This window comes from Gouania willdenowi, chromosome 6 (assembly GCF_900634775.1).
Source record: "Gouania willdenowi chromosome 6, fGouWil2.1, whole genome shotgun sequence".
NCBI lineage: Eukaryota > Metazoa > Chordata > Actinopteri > Blenniiformes > Gobiesocidae > Gouania > Gouania willdenowi.
Genome location: NC_041049.1, coordinates 71,271,496 through 71,293,312, shown reverse-complemented (window position 1 = coordinate 71,293,312; position 21,817 = coordinate 71,271,496). Strand labels below are relative to the sequence as shown.

At 37.6% G+C, this 21,817-nt stretch overlaps 1 protein-coding gene across 2 annotated transcripts in view; it reads right to left on the bottom strand.

The window, feature by feature from the left end:
* mgat4c (mgat4 family member C) overlaps positions 1-21,817 on the bottom strand; it is a 150,428-nt gene that overhangs the window by 49,697 nt on the left and 78,914 nt on the right. The window contains exon 3 of one of the 2 annotated variants that reach the window (XM_028451811.1): positions 20,240-20,311. The exons of the other annotated variant lie outside the window; for it this stretch is intronic. The gene's annotated coding sequence lies outside the window, so the exon portion shown is untranslated. The remainder of the gene's footprint in view (positions 1-20,239; positions 20,312-21,817) is intronic. 2 annotated transcript variants of the gene reach the window in all.

The following is a 21,817-nucleotide window of genomic DNA, read 5'->3' as shown; positions in this document are numbered from 1 at the left end:
CTTTACATTACATCAGAATGGTGGAGAAATTAATACAAGTGCAACATCATAATAGCATAATAAAACATAGGTGCATATACATCATAGGAGCATCATCATAAAATGATAATAACAATTTAAAATCCAATTAACTAAAAGCTTTTCTGAAAAGCAAAGTCTTCAACAGGTTTTTAAAAGTGTCCACACAGTTGGAGAGACTGGTGCAGGTTATTCCAGAGTCTGGGGGCCACAGCCTGGAACACCAGAGAAGTATTCCATAAAGGAATTAACAAACTCTGACTTTATCCATAAACTCTGGGTCAACATACCCAGCGATGGGAAAATCTGTGTATCTGACTCCATTACAGCTGGTATGACGTGGGTCAATCAACCCTGAGTATGTAAACCTTGGGTTACTGACGTGCACGCGTGCGATAAAAAGCCATCATCAATGGATTGAAAGTTAGACGAACTACCATGGCAACCACACGGAAGAGAGTGATTTATTCACCCTGATGGATGAAATTAGCTGGTGTTTACAGAGGAATATGAGCCTGTTCTAAAGGTGCGTTCACACTGGTCCCTTCATTAATTTATCGCTTCAGTGACGTGACGAGCAGGGAACAATATGAATAAAATGCGTCTGTAGAGACGTGGCAGCAGCATAGGATGTCTGCATAGAGAGCCCTCCTGTTTCACTGGATATAAAGACAGTAAATGCTGCTTGATATTGATTCATTTATATTGATTTTTAATGTAATATTGTCTCCAGAGTCATTTCAACGTCCAAAAAATATGTCATATGAAAGACTTCAGCGAGATGTGAACTCGCGACCTATCGCTTCCATGAGCAGTGTCATAATTCACTGAGCCATCATAACTTCAAAGATCCATGATCGATAGATCAAACTGTATAACAATATAAAAGAACAATTGAGCCTTAAAAGTGGATTCATTTAAAATCTCCTCCTTTATATTATCCACAGGTTTGTATTCAGTGAACTTTACAACAGACGTCAGTAGATGTTTTAATGTAGATCAACCTCAGTGTTTTTCACTTAATGATCTGTATCCACAATGTTAGAAAGAAAACTACTGTTTGCACAAAAAAAAAAAAAAACATAAATCAACACAACATTAGTAATGATGTGAACACGTCTGTGGTGTGTGATGGTACTAATGTGTTTCAGAGAAAAGTGTTCATTAAAGTGTTAAGAAACGGTGTTCAGGTGGGCGGAGCCAGGTAGAAACCCAGGGTTTCTTTGATAAAACCTGCCAGTGACCAGGTTTAGTTCACGGACAATGTTACCATGGTAACATACTCAGAGAAGAACATACTTCACGTTTAGGAATGAGATACTCAGAGTTTCATCATTTGAGCCTGAACATACTCAGTTTGAACATAACCCGCTTTATGGAATAAACCTCTGAACTCTGTGTGGCCCCCAAAACAAAGATGTATTTCATGAAGTTGGAAGTCATACGAAGCCCAACATACACAAAACTCCAGAAACACACAAAACAACAGCAAAATGCACAAAATGATAACAAAGGTACATGAAAAAAACCACTTAAAAACAAAATGACTACAACAAAACATACAAAAGGACTTCAGAAACACACAAAATGCCAAATAAAATGCACAAAATGACTCGAAAAACACACAAAAAGGCAACAAAAATTTGCCATATTGACAAGAAAGTTGAATTAAAAAACACACAAAATGTCAATAAACACAATGAAAACCCAAACAAAAACCCTTTGTTCTTTCCTGTATTAATGCTCAGATTGTTCATTATTCTAAATGCTAACATAAAAGTTGATAATGTGGCCCTCGGATCAGAGAATAACTCTGATAGAAGTTGCCTATTTCTGTCATAGGATATTGTCTAAACTAGAGGAACCATTCCAGGTTTAAACATTTTCTGTGACAGTGTTAAGCGTAAGGGTAACACAGTGTTTTGACACAGAAATAATACAATATTCATTCATTTTATGTGTATATTCCTTGTTTCGTTTCAATGATAAAACACGTTCCTCTGAATTATCAACACACATTTTTTCTCCATAGCCTTTTGTGTTACTTTTAGAGATTTCCCTCAAAAAGCTGTTACATTCATACCCTCTGACATGCTATTGAGGCAAAGAACTCCCTGAAGGCGGTGCACACTATTAGAGCACGGTTAAATTAGATAACGTGTGGATTCCCTGGAGTGTTGAGAAAGCCTGCTGTCAAATATTTGACAAGAATGTTACACGGAGAGCTGGCAGTCAAAGTGAAGCTGCCAGCCCTGCCATCTGACCTCTCTGCGCGGTCAAGCATCAACAAGTGCTTTCCTTCTTCTCCAACTGTTCAGCCTGTCAATCTTCCTATTTAATGGTTTCCTCTTTACCTCAGAACAGCTCATTCCCCTCTCCCCATGGCCCAATCAGTCAGTGTCATTTCTGTTAAGGATCTATAGTGTCCCCTCAGACTCTGTCTACTAATGTAGACCTGATGCCAAATTAACACCATCAGAAGCACAAGTTTTAAAACTTTCCACTCAATAACAAAACCACAACCTCAATCCTGGCTGCTTCTGACAAAAACTTGAAAATCTAAATTCCTAATACTCAGATGTGAGTGCACCGCATACTGGTAGCAGTGTGTTTATAAGTAGACTGCCAGGGTCTGTGGTCTGCCAGCATCACAGAGTGGTTGAATGCTAATTCAGTCTGATGCATGTCTAGCTTCCAGTCTGCAACAGATTGCAGGCCTGACTGTGAAAGTAATGAGAGATCAGCTCTCAGTGTTGGATTTGAAATGCACAGGAGCTGCTGCCTCTGCAGGGCAACTACCTTCTTTCCTCTCAGATCAATTCTAATTTTGCTTTCTGTGTTGACATCCTGCTCATGGCCTCTTTTATTTAAGCTCTTGCTATTTCCCATCGTCTGTGTAGTCTATCAGCTCCGTTACTTTGTCAACTTGATAAAGACTTGTTAGTTTTAATGATGCGGGGTGGAGAGAAGTTGTTTTAGGGCAATAACATCTTGGGCAGGGTTGGGATCAATTACATTTTTCAGTTACAATTATGTTTTCAATTACATATGTTCTATTTGAATTCAATTACAATTATAGCGACCAGCATTTTTTTCCAATTACAATTCAATTACAATTATTTTTTTCATCCTCAGAAAGTCAATTACAATTACGTTCTCAATTACTAAAGTTCAATTACAATTAGTGAGCCTGAAATAAATAACCTAATAAAAGTCAACCTTCCTCGTTCTGTTAGCATCTCTTATGCTAACGGGTCCTAAATCAGCTGTAAAATACATTCAAAATATCAATCCTCTATAATTTATTTCCTATCTATTGGCTACCTTATTAGGCTTCCTAATCAATGAAAATATAGATTTTAATTTTATTGGTGTGGGCATCTGAGCATTTTTTGTCACTATTGCCCTAGATTTTAATTTTATTGAACTGGTAAAATGTGGGAAAGCTTGATATGAAAATAATTGTAATGTGTAGAAATGTAACATGGTTCCCCAGTTTTACGTCAAATTATAATTGATAATCTTTATAGAATTTTCATGGCAATTACAATTCCAAACTCAATTATCTGAACTTGATTACAATTTAATTACAATTACAACAGCAATAGATGTTTTAAATTACAATTTAAATTATGATTACACAATAATTGTAATTCATTATCAATTACGCAATTACAATTATAATTGACCCCAACCCTGGTCTTGGGTAATGTTCTTCAATTGTAAATTCGATGATTCAAGGTGTTTGAGACGTGCAAAAAAAATAAATAAATAAAAACTAGAAAATTCCTTTCTTGCCTTCACTTCAAATGTCAGGATTCGTAAACTTGTTGTTTGAGCTCAGCAAACGCAACAAGGGCAACAGATTAAAACAAGGTTGTTCTCCCTGAGGAATCCCTCCCAGGTTCATGATCCCATCAGCCTTTAACGCTACGCTACGTAGCCTAAATATGTATCTAACAATGTAAACAAAGGAAGTGACTTGAATAGTGTTTTGATTCCTGATGACAATGTCTATTATGAGTTTGTCACACCATAGAAACATGTGTCATGTCTAAGTATATAAAATGAGGTTTCAGAATCATGGAAAAACAAGCACTTCTCTCTGCTCTGAGACGCAGGGGGTGTGTCAGTTAGAGGCGCAGGAACCACGCCCACACGTGGGAAGGGTGCTGCCATCACGCCAAACAAGGTGTGAACGAAAAAGGTCTGCTCCGCCCGAGTCCGATTATGTGCATCCCTCCCGGGTAGAGTCAGAACTGCGCCCGCTACAGGCGATGAAAAAAAGTGCTCATTTCATGGAAAACGTGGCACCAGTGGATGTGTTTTATTCCGGAGTCCAAATATGTGGTTTGTTTTCAGCTAGGGGCCGAATTGCAGCCGCTGGAGGCCGCAGAAGTTTTTTGTGCTTCAGCAGCAGGGTGGGGTTTATGCTAATGATGGCTCCGTTACGTAACGCAGCTGTGATTTCTGACCCGCCCATTAAATCCTGAACACAGACATTTGAAACAGTTTGTGAAGTTTAGCTCCATAATTACATCCCTTTAGCCTCATTCAGAGGGACAAAGTTCTGTTTCCTCCCCCCTTGTTATTCCACATTTTATAAACAGTCGGCTCCAAACGGGACGGTTGGATTTTTACCCCTTCATGCATCATAAGGGGGAAACTCCTCCTCCTGACAATCCTGGCTCCTCCTACCCTATAAGAATGTGAGCTCCTCCCTTTCAAACTACCTCACAGGTGAGACAAACAAGGTGAGGGCAGGTTGATATTACAGTTAATATCTTTACGTTCAGTTTAACGATAATCTGAAGAGCAGTGTGAGCGTTCACAATCAGTTTCACTTTTAGTAGCCGTTATACCGCCTCGTATCGTCTTTATGGGATGATCTGACGTGTTTGTGACCCAATGCAATGTAGCGCTAGGACAAAACAATGGACTTTTGTCTTAAATGTAATATTCGTGTGGTCAGACGAGGTGAGGATGACGAGAAAGCGACTCATCATCACTCTGGAAGTGACTCTTCAGAGGCTAAAACTCAAATACTACAGTATGCTGCTGGAGTTCTTAGAACAAATGGTGAAAAACAGCATTAAGCTGGACCTTTAACATGGTTTGTTTTTGTTCAAAGGGTTTAAAAATGTCTAAGAACTTCTTCATTGCCTACAGAACGATGTCAACAATAAAACATCTAAAATGACTCAAAAAAACTGCATATGACAGTCAAAAAGGAAAATGAATGTATTTTTTTCTAAACCTCTTACATCTCTAGTATTCTCTTTCACTGCCTGGTAAACCATAAAATAACACTCACAGTTTCTTGTTATTAAGACCATTCATAGTCTTTACATAATGAGAAAAATACTCTTTGCTGCATTTAGTCATTGATCAACATGTAGTCTTTTAAAAAAGTCTTTATTTGCTGTTTGTTTGATTGAAAAAGATAAACACTAAAAGTGTCACTTTGTGTATTTAGTTCTGAAAAACCAATAATTTCAAATGAATAACCACATTAGACATGAGCTAACCTCAGGCATCTCTAAATAACCAAGCCTCGTGGTTATTGAAAAAAGTTTTTTTCCTTGAGCTTTTTGAACACAGTGATTATTCTGTGATACAGTATATGTGGGATAAAAGTATGATTTTAATCCTTAGGGTACTGCAAACCCAGTGAAACTAGTCAAAGCATGGACGTGCACATTGTACTCATCAACCTCATTATCAAACCAATGCTTGTTTTGGTCATTTTCTGCAGGCTAGTAGAAAATGATCTACACAGGCGTTTGCTCGCTCTGCTTCTAAAAAGCTTCTACCTGATTATTTTGTTGCAGGTGCTCCTTTCAATGTCTCTGACTCACCAGGTCGCCTCACATTTTCTGGATGATAGCTTTATTCACAATAGCAAAATTATAGCTATTTGCAGAGCCTACAGTAATGCAACATTAAAGAGACACAACACAAGAGGAGGCGGAGACTTCAAATGGATGTGGGACATAATGTTGATAGAAGATGGACTTACAGGTGCACATTTCAATCTTTTGTGAAAGTAAAGATTACTTGTATATAAAAATAGAGAAAATAAATTGGGCCTACTACTCTTTTCAGGACTCTGTTTTTCATGAAGGAATTAGTAAACTAAACTAAATCTTGAATGCAAAGCAGGATAAAAAATACAGTAAAATAAATATCTGAGCTCAAACGTGATTAAAAACTATTTCTAGAAGAAAATGTCTTTGGGGTTGCCAGATATTCTTGGTCACAATCCAAAAAAGGTTGTGAACCACTGCACTAAATACTGTTTCTTTCCATTTATTTACAGAATAAGATTCTTTAAAATGTGTGTTATCACTCGTTCATTCCATTATTATGATCTATAGATGTTTTTAAATCATTTTCTGTTGTCGGACAAAGGGGGGGCGAGAGCCAAAAAAGTAGAACCACTGTTCTAGAGTGAATACTGACCCTAGTGATGAACACACATTATACAACATTGTGAGTTATTCAGCGACCTTTTTAAAGGACAAAATGAATGGAACAATAGGCATACACTGCGTCCCGGATGCTTCGTCGTAAGAATACCTAATTCCCAGCTTTCCTGGAAAAAGGCCAGATAATAAAAGTGAGTCAGGATCAGTGAAGCCAGCCTCCACAGGCTTTACGCTCATTGTTGGATGTCTCGCTCCCTGGGAGTCGCTGTATGTTATCAGTGATCATCAAAGGCACAGTCAGAAAGTGTGGAACTGGGGCTTCCACAGGCTGTCCAAGATGCAAGATACATTCAAATGAGACAGGCTTATTAATTCTTCAAAAGTCGCACAGCTTCTATTTCCCCAAAACACATTTTGGTACATTTAAGGATGATAAAAGCTCAGCTGGGGAGCACTCCCGTCTGCTGCCTCTTACTTTCCTGTAAGAACATCATGCATGTTGCATTCACTAGACCTCAACAAGATGATACTCAATTATAAAAAAGCTATTTAATAAATTATTCAGGACACAACACAGTAAAATCACACATTTGTATTGTTTTTATTGATCTCATTTATCTGCCACTACTGTGGTCACATTAAGTCTGCGTACGTACAGTAGCATCATGGTATTCTATACCAGTGGTTCTCAAACTTTTTTGGCTCAAGTCCCCCTTTTCTCTCATTTCTGAATCCAAATACCCCCCTTTGTCCGACTACAACATTTTTCTCAGAATTCTTAATTAGATGATAGCTAAGGGTGGGATTGGCACCGGCAGACCTCCGCGACCCTGTTAAACGGGAATAAGCGGGTATGAAGATGGATGGATGGAATTAAGGGTGGAATGAGTGATAGACATTTTAAAGAATCTCATTTTTTATATCATCATTTTGTTATTTTTTTGTCCGTTCTTTTTATTATTCAGTATATTTTTCTTGATTTGTGTTTGTTATTCTCTCTGTGTTTGTGTGTGTTTCTTATGTTATATTGTATGTTTGTTGTTTTTGTGTATTTTGTTATTTTTTGTCTGTTCTTTTTATTATTCAGTAAATTTTTCTTAATTTGTGTGTTTTTTTAATTGTTATTCTCGCTCGGTGTGTGTGTGTGTGTGTGTGTGTGTGTGAGTCTGTATGTGTGTGTGTGCTTCTTATGTCATATTGTATGTTTCTGTTATTTTTGTGTATTTTGTAGTGATCTTGTGCATTTTTCTCTCATTTAGTGTGTCTGCTTTCACTTGTTAATTTTCTACTAATTCTCTCAGGTACCCCCTATAGTGCCATAGTGTACTCCTAGGGGTACACGTGCCCCCATTTGAGAAACACTGTTCTATTCAACTATTCCCTGACACGTGAATATTACACCAATGTTTCTATTAATGTGAACACTACAGAGCTGACCTGTGAAGGACACAAAGTCAATAATTGTGCAAATGAAGGTGCGATTTTTTTTTTTTTTTTTTAAATTCAAACGTTTTTTCTGCTTAAAAAAAAAAAAAAAAAAAAAAACATCAGTGGTGAGAAAGAGAAAGGCCGCATAATTCATTACAACTTTTTCTTCTTAATAATACTCCTGGAGTAAGACGTAAAACATCAAAAAGCTTTAATTATCTTAATTACCTCTGAAATTGCAAACAGAAAAGCTCCTTGAAACCAAAAGGGAAAAGCAAGTGTTTCAGTGGCAAAAGCCGTCGTTAAAATGCACATAATTTGAATGTTATATGAGAACTTTAATTGGTGAATTCATGGGTATCAAGGGGGCCTTCTTCATTACAATTCAAGAGCCTTCTTCGTGGTGGCCATATTTTCACATAATGAATGTGATGCTTTTCCTCCCCCAATGCAATAACTAATTGCACAGACTGACTGATCACCCCCACGCTACATACACCCTGAAAATTAATATGGCAAGTTCATTTAGTTTTGGAATTGACAAGCTGTATATGAAGAATATTACTGTGTGCTCTACATGTATTGCACATACATTATGTTCCTCAAAATACACTTCACTGATAATTGAATTCAAACAGCAGATTGTTTTCACGCCTAAAGTCAAGCAGCTGAAATATGAATGCTCTTTTTAAACTTTCTATAAACAATATGCACAACTGTCTAAACTACATCTATTTTTCTTTATAAGGCGCTGCATGAATTCACTGATTAAAAAACTAGAAACACCAGGTTAATAAAAAAAAACACTCCTGTCAAATTAGTCGCACACAAACAAATGAGTGAACAAGGCAAACACATGATACGCTATAATTGCTTTCACACAAATCATCTTTGTGAGTAGAAATAAAAAGATAAGAGTCCCGTGTTGTCAAAAGCTAACAAGAAATCACAAATCAATCTTTCTACCTCTGCCAACAAGATCATATTTTCACTGGCGTTTATCATTTGTTCGTCTTTCACAAGGATTAAATCAAAAGTATGTTTTGACCAAAGATAGACCTTACACCACTGAAGATTACAATACATTTTACATGATTCTAAACCAGTATCAAAAATCTAAAAATCTAATGCAAGTGAACAGGTGAGTTATTAAAATCTCTTAATATGGGGCATGGAAGTGATGTTTAATTGTTAATTACGGTAGTCGTAAGTAAACCATGAAATATTACTAATAGACTACCAAGAGACATATTTTCCATTCATCTTGTAAAGTTTATGGATATCTACCATGAATACATGAACGGAGAATCTGCTGACGGAGACAATCGACCCATCAACGAAGAAAAGTTCTCACAAGCACAAAAGACAAAATGTGTTTCACAAATACAAATATTTTTTTTTGCACACACAAAACCTTTATGACCCTAATTTGACCCCATACATTTCATCACAATTGAAAAAAAAAAAAGAGAAAAAATGGGATGCATTGATATTAATGGTGAATGATCCTGGTACCGTTGATCCAGATAACTGAATTTCTGGCAAAAATGATATTTGGCGCTTGGCAGAAGTTTGCTCCTGTTTTTGAATTAATTGATGTTAGCTAACTGAATCTCTTTCATTAAAACTGTAGAAGTTTTTATTATAATTATTAAATGAAAGAGGGTACAAACTAAATGTTACTGTGCATGTGATGGACATGATGAAGTGGAGTCCTGAAGCTCATATACAGTAGATCGTCTGTAATCAAATCTCATTCATTTGTTTATTTTCTAATCACTTCCATGTAAATGTGACTTTAGTGACTAAATGCTACGTGTGGAAGACACAGCTTAATATCAGTCATATCATAACAACAGAAGGCGCAGACAACTATGACTGCCATAGGGTCAGAGGTCAACAAAGGCTTCTCTGGACCACCACAGCCCACTGGCTCTGAACATCTGGGTCAGTGTAGAGGGCAGCAGAAACCTTCTGCCAGGTGAAAGTTATACTCCAACATAAGCACACAAATAATAGGAGAAGGTGGAATACCATGTGAACCAGGGCTACGGCTCAAAGTTCTACATTTAGCTTTTTAACTGGTCAATAAACTATAGAGAACATTGTAAAGTATCATGAAAATAATATTGTTTTTATACACTGCATTAAATCCACAGACTTTATTGATGTAAATTTAATGTACAATGAAACTTGATATTTTCTATGTCATCTGTTAATTAATATCAACATTTAATCTTCAAACATACAATATTATACATTATACGTTGGCCGATCAAGATCTCATCTGAACAGATTTACTCCTACTTATTTCCAGTCCAGTGTTACTGTATGGGGATAAATAATGTACTTTTAGAGTTGAGTCACGTCATTCAGTGTCTTGTACGTTATTTTATTCCTAAAAAGAGGAGGAACCTTACGATGGACCAGTTTTGACATTACACTTGCTAATCAGAAATGGAACTTTGAAATGCTGGTGGGTGGAGCTTTGGGATGCTACTATCCTCCATCTTATAACAGATCTATGCATGTGTTTCAGCTGAACAAGGAAAACAGCTTCAAACAGGTAAGTCTGTGTTACCATTGGATGCTTTTAACCTCATCAAAGTAGCTAGAGTTACGTGACTGTAGTAATTACAGTTTGTCAAACATGTCGACCTCCACAAGAGTGCGTTTAAAGTTATTTTTATTTTAAATGCAGTTTCACTTCTTTGTCATTTGAGAATCCCTTTAAAATATTTTTTCAAGCACATCGTACAAAAGGCCACGGTTATGTTTTGCTTCTTATGACAAAGTATAAATTACACTCATTATTATTATCAATATTATTGCAGTCAATATTATCACACAGAAATTTTTTTTTCCAAAGCACTCAATATGATTAGAGGTGTTTGCTGTTCAAATTGAAAAATCATAGCTTGATCTGCCATGAAATGATTTCTCTTTGCACAAAATGTTTGCACTCTGCTCAAGCTGGTCCAGTTACTTATTGGCACGTGAAAAATGTTAAGAAAAAACCCCCCAAAAAACAAAAGAAACTAAAGTCAGAAGGTCACTTATTGAATTAAGGAAACAAAATGACGAAAGAAACATGTAATTGCTTTTAGGGTGAATATTTGGTTTTCCCAGTCAATGTGGTACAAATAGCAACTATTTTCAGAGCCAACAGTTGCACTTCAGTGGTTTGTAACATTTCAAGTAGGGCTGGGCAATATATTGAGATTCAAGATTTATCAAGTTTTCTATTATATTATAGAAACTTATTATACTATATTATATAACTTATTTCATATTAAAACACTTGTTGTAGGAGTCGCTGCTTTCTCTACTTCTCAGAACAGCATGAAAAGCAGAGTAAAATGGTTTTCCCAGTGCGTCCTAACGAGGGATGGGAATCGAAAACCGGTTCTTTCTGAGAACTGTTCTCAGTAATTCAATTCCTAGGAATTGTTTGTTTCCTTGTATTTCAATTCCGCTTATCGGTTCCTCTTACGTCACAAATACGTAACGATAAACTCCTCCAAGTCCTGTATATTGTGTTTATGCTAGCACCAAGTGAAGCTCCTCCCACCATAAAGTTGTTTGCTGTCCACTACAGAGAATCCACCTCCTCCACCCATAGCTGTGCTGTGTTTGTAGCGTCTCTGTTGCTACGCTAATCACTTCCGGGTTCTGTACACTCGGGCTAAAGTAACAAGTAATCAGACACGGGAGACGGACTGGTACTGATCGTTGTCTTTAGTTTGCACACGCACACACACAGTTAGTGGTACGGACCTTGTTTACCATTAGAAAATGTTGACAATGCATTTTTATTTAGACATTTTATTATTGCATATTGTTATTGACATTTATTTAAATCTCCAATGCATGTTGATACTATTCTATGGACTCCTGCAGCAGACAATACCTAACATGATAAAACCAACACCAAACATATTCAGTGTCATATTAATGAAGCACAGTTGCCCAGAGAGACAGAGCCTCCACATAGACACATCTCTTTAGCCCCAAGCATGTTAACAGCGGTGTCAGTTTTCTTGATGGAGTCCCTCAAGGGTTTCGGCACAAACGACACTTCAGCGTAAGGAGCGAGGAACGGAAAGGGAGATGCTTCCTCCCTCAATGCCACCTCTCTCCTTGAGAAAGATAATTGTCCCCTCCTTACCCGGAGAGATGGGTGTATTTCTATGACCTATACCACATACTCTTCCCCTCGATTGCACAGCCCGAGATGTCACCGTGGTTTGCCATAATTACTTTTGCTGATGGAGGTGAGAGAGGACATTTGCATCAGATGGAGCTCAGAGTGGCTGGGTCTCCTCCACTCACCGTGTCTAGCTTTTAAAGCCAATATAATATCTAAAGGTTACCACTGCAGCTCCACAACCAGCTGAATCAGTAGTTTTGGAAATAGGTTTGACATTGAGTTCATGTGCATACAGAAGCACAAACAAATGAAGAAAAAAACTGTGGTGAAGAAAGACAATGTACATCTATATTGGGTCTGACATTCTCGGCATTACCTTGTGAACAAGTTCTTATGGAGTGTGGTGGAATATTGAAGTAGTACTGCAGCACCTTTCTGAAGAGTTTTACTAGAGCATTTGTCCCCAATTTTTTCCTGCAAAGTTCTTTACCCTGCACATCAGTTTTTCTACATCCAGTCCTTCAGCTTCTATTCTCATTCTACTTTTCTAGGGTTTGAGGGACAATAGAGTCTGTTCCAGCATATCAAAAGGTCATGGGCAGAAAACTCTTACCTTGAGTACCGGGATAAACACTATTATCCTGCAACAATCATCTAGTTAAGTAGATAAACAACAAAGTAACAAAGGACAGAGGTAATACCTTCACCAGTATTTATTCATTTGTTTATATTTTAGCAGGGTTACGTCAAAAGTACTTAACAAATTTTGACAAAATCAACATAGACAGATTTGACCCATTGGAAGAGTCTATTCAATGTTGGAGGGGATCTGGATCAATAGCCTGTACTGATTCTTGATCAGCTTAAAAATTCTCATCTCTCATCATTGGTTTGTAATTAACTGATGCTTATGATCCAATCAGATCAGACTAGGATTGCACATTTCATGCTGATTTTTCAACAACATGGGGAAACCAAACATTAGGACCAACTGTTTCATTATTAATAGACGTTTCTTCCAAGCCTTAAAAGTGTAAATAATCATGGTACCATGATCAGAATCACTTCCAATAACTGGCATAAAGGGGATTTGGTGGTTGGCAGAGGTTTGCCCTCCGAGTGCTTTTGTTAAAAGAATAGTTTTCTCATCATTTTCATCCCAGAATCTTTTAAAATATCATTTCTCCGTGTGGGACGCACTCTCGATTAGTTTAAAACAAACTTGTATGCTTTAAGGTTTAAAGTGGAAGAGCTGGACCTGACTGATACAGTGCTACAATGATGACATTGAATTTTGTCTTTCTATCAAACTATGAAACAATTTTTTAAGTGACTCCATTTATTTTAACCGCTTTTCTAGTCAAACTGCAATATTTTATATTTCCATAACGCTGAAATAGGACAAAGTGGGTCTGAGTTTTATACATAAGGCTGCTAGTAAGCAATGTGGTTCGCTAATTATGACACCTTTACAGTTATGTTGGCATTTTTGGGTTAGGTGGAGGGATCTAGTGGGGTTAGGGTAACGACACATAATGATAGCCTTCATGACACCTTATTCATGCTAATGACAGGTGTCATATCATAATAATGACAGTGTAATGTTTGCCTTTATGTACGAAACTTCAAGTAAAGTGTTACTCAATAATCAAACCCCTGTGGTGAGCATTACCTGAAGAGTTTAAACTGTTATAGAGAAAAGTTGAGTAATAAACATTAAAGCCTATTCATATGCTAGTGGGTGTATGTAAAGGTGGGTGCCCTGACCCTCATTACACTAAACTTATTCTGGTATTTAGGAGGTAATAAGAGCACGTACAAACCTCCCAAGGCTGCAATTTCAATCCACCCTAGTGCCCATTAGCAGTTGCACAATGATGCAACAGAGGTGCACATTGCAGAGGAAACTCATCCCTGCCACTGTCAATGGAATTCCAGTGACATTTTCACCATTCCAGACACTGGCCTTAAGATATTATGCATGGCTCGCTCCTCTTTGTCCTGCAAAGGACACACTCTCATATTCACAAACACACAAGCACTCCTCGCCTGAAGCCTTTCCCTCAGCGCTCGTCTACCTCGGTGAAGCCAAAGCTCGGCATATTGAGGAGGCTCCGGTGGATTCAGCCCTCCAGCTGCCAACGCTGCTCTTTTTATCTGTAGCCAGCTGATGATTGATCTACATTAAGCTCACTTTCTCTGTTTTTTTTGCACAGTCTTTCCTTTTTTTGACATTTAGGCATAGATTCTAAATCCATGTTCACAAGCTGGTGGTGGGAACCTACACTCCCGTGGGGTCTGCACTGCAGGTCTCCCTTGCACCAAAGTGAGAGATTTGTAGAATGCTGAGTCGGGTTTTATCTCACATAAAAAACACAAGGTAGATGTCAAGCCAATGAAAAAGCCCATAACGAGAGTCCAGGGACACATTTTGTGAAGTTCTGATGTGAAAAGCTTGAAAACAAAACCAGCTACAGCTCAAACACAAAAAGATAGAATTTTAACGTGTATTTACAAACAAAAGATATGATATAGACTTGCATTATTATTTTACATTTATATATAATTTATGAAAAAAGTGATACTGTATAAAGATTTTTTAACAACCACTACACAAACTGTATATTTCTATCATCGGGGATGGTTTTCTCACTGCGTTTCACGTAATCATGGAGACAGATGCCCTCAGGTTTTATAAGAGAGCTCATTGAACAATAAATACAATTTTATCTTCAACGTTTCATTTTTGTCAAACACCTTGATTCCAGTTTTTCTTTTGAAGTTAGAATAAAGAATTTCTTACACAAAGCTTAAACAAAAATTGGCAAATATACCAAAGGCAAAATCCCATAGACTAATCTTTATCAAATATATAAAATGACTGGTTATAGTATCCAAATGTGTATCTTTTGTATTGTTTCTCAGAGATCATTTGACCTGTTTCCTTAAACTAAAAATGATATGATAATATTTATAATTACTGTATTCATTGTGCTAGTTACAGTAATTACAATATCAACCTGTGTAAAACAGAAACATGTATGACCAATAAGAAAAACAAACAAAGGCTATATCTGCTATGAATCATATTTGTGCTGGCTGCCTTGTAACTGCTCTTCTATCTTTTACCGTCTCCATGGCGGGTGTGTTAGAACGGGCAGTCAGATAAAACATGTTAGACTTCAGCAGCCAAGGACATAGTTGAATGCCTCTGCTCTATTGCATCCAACCCTAAAGGCAGTGCAATGATGCAAATCTTTCTCTATCATCTCCCAATGGTCAGCCTGACTTCACTTTTGTTCATGCATGTGTGATTTACTCCGTCGACTGCGGCTTGTTGACTTACCCCGCCCTAACATGGCACATTATATTTTCCAACTAGGTGTCGTGGGCTACTATGGCCAGGGAGTATAACGAACCGTTTGGAGCTGCCAAAGTAAGCTTTTGAAGAAATGGTTAACACACTTGTACTTTTCTTACAGTTTGAACAACATAAAAAGACCTAGAGCACTCATGACTAGGGTTGGGTTTTATCTGTTACCGGTGCCTACTCTGTACAGTGGGTCCAAATGTATGAGCACCCCAATACGAAATCCATATCTGATCTGGATGAAACTTGGTGAGGTAATTGAGGAAACATCCTGACACAACTGAGTCAACTTCCATAAAGATCGGTTGTTACGAACCGAAATGACTTTTGTAAATTCCTCCAATAAGAAAAGATTTTGTTTCCCAACTCTTCCATAATTAGTACATTGATTCAGATCCCTTCCAAAATGTAATGGAATCTTTCACAGCATAAGGTTAATCTTTGGTTAAAATCATGTCAAAAAGTAACAAAACCCCAAAATCCTGGTCCAACTCTCAACGTTTTAGTCAAAGTATTTAGTTATAAAATGTCAGAGTGACTGCCCTCTATGGGTTGAAACCAGGATATTACAATTGATTTTTGCTATTGGCTGGGAATAAGATCATGTGACGTTTTGGGACCATCTTGCGCCACAAATCAGCGCTGATAGCCCCGCCCCTTTTATAAAAACTATCACCTGTGGGCTCTACAATGTGTGCTGTAGTGAGTAATGAGTAGCTAGTTAGCATAGCATAGATTTTTAATAGTATAGAGTGGGCGTGTCTTATCTGCTTCAGTAGTACCGCCCATAGTCAAGGCATTTTTTTAAATTTCCCTCCTAGTGGCAGGTCAGGAAAAAGCAGGGGTTTAGTTACTAAGTGCTTTTGACATAATCCTGCTAACAGGCAAACAAACAAAAAATAACTAAACAAATAATGTATAACATTTTGCGTCTCACCATATATGTAATTACTAAACCTAAAGCAGGTAATGCATGAGCACACAATAGCACATAGTACATATGCATAACTATAGTGAATGTGCAGCAGCGAGGCCACATTAATATGTTTACTTAAGATGAGTGGATGAAAAAGTTGGGGGATAAAGAACAGCTGCTGCTAAACACAAAGTGATAGACATCAATGGAGCCTCACTAACAAGGCGGGGAACTTGTGGTTATTACTCGACTGTCTTCTGCACCATTTGCTAGCGATCACATTACTTTGTGAGATAGTTGTCATCAAGCAATGAGTGAAACTTTGCCCTGTCAGGTGAAATCATTCTCTGTCACTTTAGCCACAGCTGTTTACAGTCATTTGTTAGTTGTTACTCTGCACTCTGATTGAAGCCATGATGGGTTGGAAGATGAAAAATAACAGATATTACTGAGTTGGAGCTGGCTTTGTTGTTTGTGTTAGTCATTACTAAGCTGTACTTTGATTTATTGTGGCAATGCCTTTGTGTGGGCGATAAATTGGCAATCAGCCTGTCACATTACCATTCAAATGGTCACCGCCGAGTTCCTGTGAGGAGGTCACAGCCCGTCTCAGCGGAGGAGAGAATGCCATTATGTTACCCTCTCAAAGATCATTTACTTTAGTTTTGTGGGGCATTGAGAGCATAATAGTCCATGGGAAACACATCATGTGTTTGGTCTCTTATCTGTGTGATGTATGAATTTCAATGCTTCACTGCAGTGGATGTTTAATGAAGTCTTTTCTTGTGCAAGAATACCTAAAGCAACCTCATCATCAGGACAAACAGGGGAAAAGTGTTGTGGGGATTATTAAAAAGGCAACCCCCCCCCCCCCCAAAAAAAAAAAAAAAAACAGAGACAGAACAAAGAGAAAACACAAGAGTCAGGCTCATATTCCAGCTCAAGAAAAAGGAACTCTGATGGGGAGGAAAACCACCCAACGCTTATAACTCGCCTTTTGTATTTAGCGACTACGTGGTTGTCTCAGGAAAAACGATGCTCACTGATGTTTTCTTTTATGCCCTCTTTAAGTGTGTAGTCTGGCAACTCAACAAGTGAGCAAATGTCAAAGCAAAGTGTGAAAATAAACAATCCGACGCCTGTCTAGTTATGTCGTCTCTCTGCTGTTGTGCAACAACAAATACGGAAATTAGTTTAGGACAATTTCAGCCAGCTTACCAAAATTGAGCATCGCGTTTAGGCAGGCACGGAAGTCAAGCTAGTCCCGCCCCTTCATCTGTCAGTAGCTGGTAATAACTGACAGCATCCATATGCTAATTCAGTTAATTATACAGCATGTTCCATGCTTCCAATGGTTAGAGTTAGTCTCTGTGCTGCATTTAAACCACGGCAACACACCTACTTCCGCACGCCTCGCCACCTACCCCAGCTCCTCCTCTTCTGTCTAATTAAACAGTGTCTTCTGTTGGCATTGATTGTGCTTCTGTTCCGGAGGTCCTGCTGACCGCTCTCTCTGCTTATGCCTCTCCATGTAGCTCGAGGCAGAGAGATCCCAGAACAGAGTCTTAGCGCCAAATTTAAACTGCTTGCTGAACAAAATAATTTGACTAAAGTGATCCTGACTGAACTATTTGAAATGACAAAATCACACTCTAATCATTTTTCCCCAACACGATTTCTTGGCATCATTTTTTAGGAACGTGTTCCAGTACTTCTTTCTGTGGGCAAACATGTGTTCATCTCCTCGCCTGCTCTGTGCGATACACTTCTCCTCTGCTTTGAAATCTGAGCACATGGACATACTCTGCATCGTGCTTTCTCGTTTAAAAAAAAAAAAAAAACCGCTGTGTGCATGAATGATTAATGTGCACCCACGCTGGTGTGCCATTTCAACAGTTGAAAATGTGAAGGATCACCTCCATCCTCTTTGATTTAAGCTGTTTAAAGTCCCTCCTGTTTCAGAATGTCAAACACCTCAGTGAAGTGAACCACAAAAATGTTACCGGTTACCAAAACAAACAGAGCAGGGCATTTAAGCCAGGCTATGATACACAGTATTCCTCACAGTTTAAAAAGCTACGAGTGCAGAATTCATCACCAAGTACAAATTATGAGTTCATTCGTTTATTTGTAAATGAGAATGAAAAGCAGACAAAAACTCTCTTTCCTATAATGAAACGCTAACTACTAACCAGCTGATTTCGTTTTAGGGCTTTTAACTTGAAGATTTGTGTTCTTGCCATTTGTTCAGTGAGGAAAACAAGAGCTGCAGCTGTCAGAATAAAATACATCTAGAACTCCAGGAGAAAGGACAGCAGTTGACTCAGATATAAAAGGTGCAGGAGTGTCTCAGGTTAAATATTTACTCTTTAACCTGGTGACATTTTTTCTTTTTTCCCACCATTGTTTCTATTAAAATTGTAGATTTTTGAATTTACATGAAAAATTAAACAAAGTTTTTTTCATCATAATTTTATACATTTCAGGTCTGTTTTTCATTGGTTGATATGTGTTTATTTCAAGCTAAAAAGCACTATCTAGTGGTCAAACATAAGACTAAAAATGATTGGAATCAATTTCACTGATGTATTACACAGTTACACACTTGTGCCCAAACAGTGCCAAATGGCACAGTGAGTTTCTGCCTGAACTTTCTTTTACAAAAACATGTATCTTTGGCCTAATATTCATTATTATCACCAAATTCGCTGCAGTTGATGTCCACACATTAGTTCAATTATTCCTGGCTTCATAGCCTTCACTACTGAGAATTGGCTTTATAGTTTATGTATATCTCTAGTTTTTTTGGGGGGACTACAAATTTATTTATTTTATTTACTCAGTAACCACTAAGGGTCCTACTTCAATCTGAAAGAAAATTAGCCATGTAGGTCATGTAGAAGCTTTGAAAAACGTTATTTATTATGGCTATGTGATTTTCTGAGAAAAGAGGCTGGGCTTAAGAAGTTAACAGTAAAATTTGATTATTTTTTAATTTTTTATTGTGGTTTTTTACTGTGTAAAGCACTTTGAGTTGCACTTTGTATGAAAAGCAATTACAAGCAATACAGTCCAAACAATTAAATAATACATTTAGTTTCTTAAAAGATCTTTATAAAGCTAAATTAATATTTGAATTAATTGTTTTGGCAACAAGTACAGCATGATATTACAGGCATCAGCAGACAGTTATATAAAAGAAACAGATCACAATTATAGTTTGTTAGATAAACCATTGAATTAAGCGTCAAATTCCATTAGAATTAAAATTTGAGCTCTTCAAAGCAGCAAATATATAAAGGGATCAGAGCATTAAGCATAAATGGAAATTTAGCACGTAAAAACTAGGGCATACACAGGAAACAGCACATCAGCTGCTGTTAAACACTTCAGTGTAGTAGTCTTAATGGAAACATTTTGGGGCGTTGCGTTTCAAAATCCAAGAATTTTATAGAATTTTCCTGAAAAATTAAAGTAACCCATAATGTGGTTTCATCGGTATGCAAAGAAGAGCAGTGTGACTCAGTTTATGATTGTTCAGCCGGGTGACTGCTGTCTGTAACACATAAGTGTGAAAAGCAATAACGGCACTAAAGTGCAACTGTTGGCGGTCAATATTTTCTCTCTCTGATAAACCCTCGGCAAGACCGTCCCACATCAAGCCAACACAAACACAGCTTAGCTGATTCAATCTGTCACACTGTGTGAATATGGAGCCAGAAATCAAACACATATTCATTCATCTAGTTATAAATCCCTGTCGGAGTAGTTCTGCATCCTGTATTTTTACAGCAGAATTGTTCCAAATATTAAATGCGAGCATTGCCCCCAGCTTTGTCAGGTTTTTAACCAGAGCTCCTATGAGTTCTTTTTTTGGAAGAGCAACACTAAATGAAACAGGCACTTTGGAGAAGACAACAAAACATTACCGTGTAGAAGTCAGATAAAAGTCTGCAGGTTGACCAGGATGAGACACGAGAACACGTCTGCTTTAGCTGGATCTGAAAAACAAGAGAAAAGAACAGCTGTAATATCACAGATGCACATCAGTTTACCAAAAAAAAGTACCGTAAGTCTTAAAAACAAACAATAATAAACAATAGAAATGTCTAATCAAGTATCTGGAGGAAGAAAATGTTGACTATGTTTAGAGATGAAATACCAGCACTTTTTGTATAGCAAGCTAGGAATAAGCAGAGAAGAGTACTAATGTATCCTACTCAAGTAGCGCAATTAAATAGTACTTAAAGTAAAAGTTACTAGTAACTTTCACCCCCTATGTTTATTTATTTTTGGTAATAATAATAATAATTTAATATTTAATTAATTTAAATAAAATAACAGCAATGAATCAAATTCGAAAAAAAAATCTGACTGAGTATAGTTACATTTATGAACTCTAAAACTGAGAAAATAGACTTCATTACATGCTGCTTGGGCGCCGTGCATTACGTTTAATGTGATTGGTCGGCTAGGATGTGATGCATTTAATTGTCGTTTGATATTTTAATTTTTTCTCATTTCACAATGTTCGTTGATCATTTTAAAATAAAAAAATAAAAAACTCAAGTATTATTTTTCTACACCCAAAAGACACACATTCACTCCTACAGTCAATTCAGATCATCCAATTACATCTAATGAACATGGTTTTTATTACAAGGGAGGAAGTTGGAATATACGGAGAACACCTAGACACAAATGACACAGATTAGGCCCTTGATGTTGAAGCTGAGGCAGGAGAAACTCCCCAACCTTCATCAACAATAGCGGCAAAAAACCTTGACAAACAATGCAGCATTATAAAAACAGAACTTATAGTTTCAAGCTGCAAACACAAGTCCATACATCTCAGAGATATAAAGGCAAGAGTGTGTGTGGGGACACAAGATTTCTAAAGTTTTCACAGAGACTGTTTTGATCTTGAAACACTCATGCCACACTCACAAAAAGATGTGCTTGGTGAACAAGTGTCTAATTCCCAAAGCAACAGCAGAATTCACAAGTCGACGCGTTTCTTTTGAAGACAAATCTCCACATCGGCCCTTCAAAGAAAAACAGTACTTTGCGAGAAATGTCTGCGACCGTCACTGTCACCTTCTCTCTCTCTACATCGTGACACTGACGGGAAAGAGAGCAAGGCTTCCACACTGAGGCAGGGTAATTGGCTAGGGATGATGGGCCATAAACATACATCACAGGTGCGCTGATGCGCCAAGCCGACAGCTAACTAAGGGCCTCTTTTCTTCTGGATGGCTCTTGTTTGTCGTATGCATGCATTCCTCATTGTCTCCATTCCCCTCGATATTCACGCTTTGTGAACACACAGGGCTGGCCTTGCATGATTACAATTAGTGTGTGTGTGTGTGTGTGTGTGTGTGTGTGTGTGTGGGGGGGGGATTAACCCTTTCCAAATTTCACATAAGCAGAGAGTGGTGGCACATTGGTAATGACGCCATAAACATGGTGGGAAGGTACCTGCCAAGAATATCAAGCGAACGCTCTTT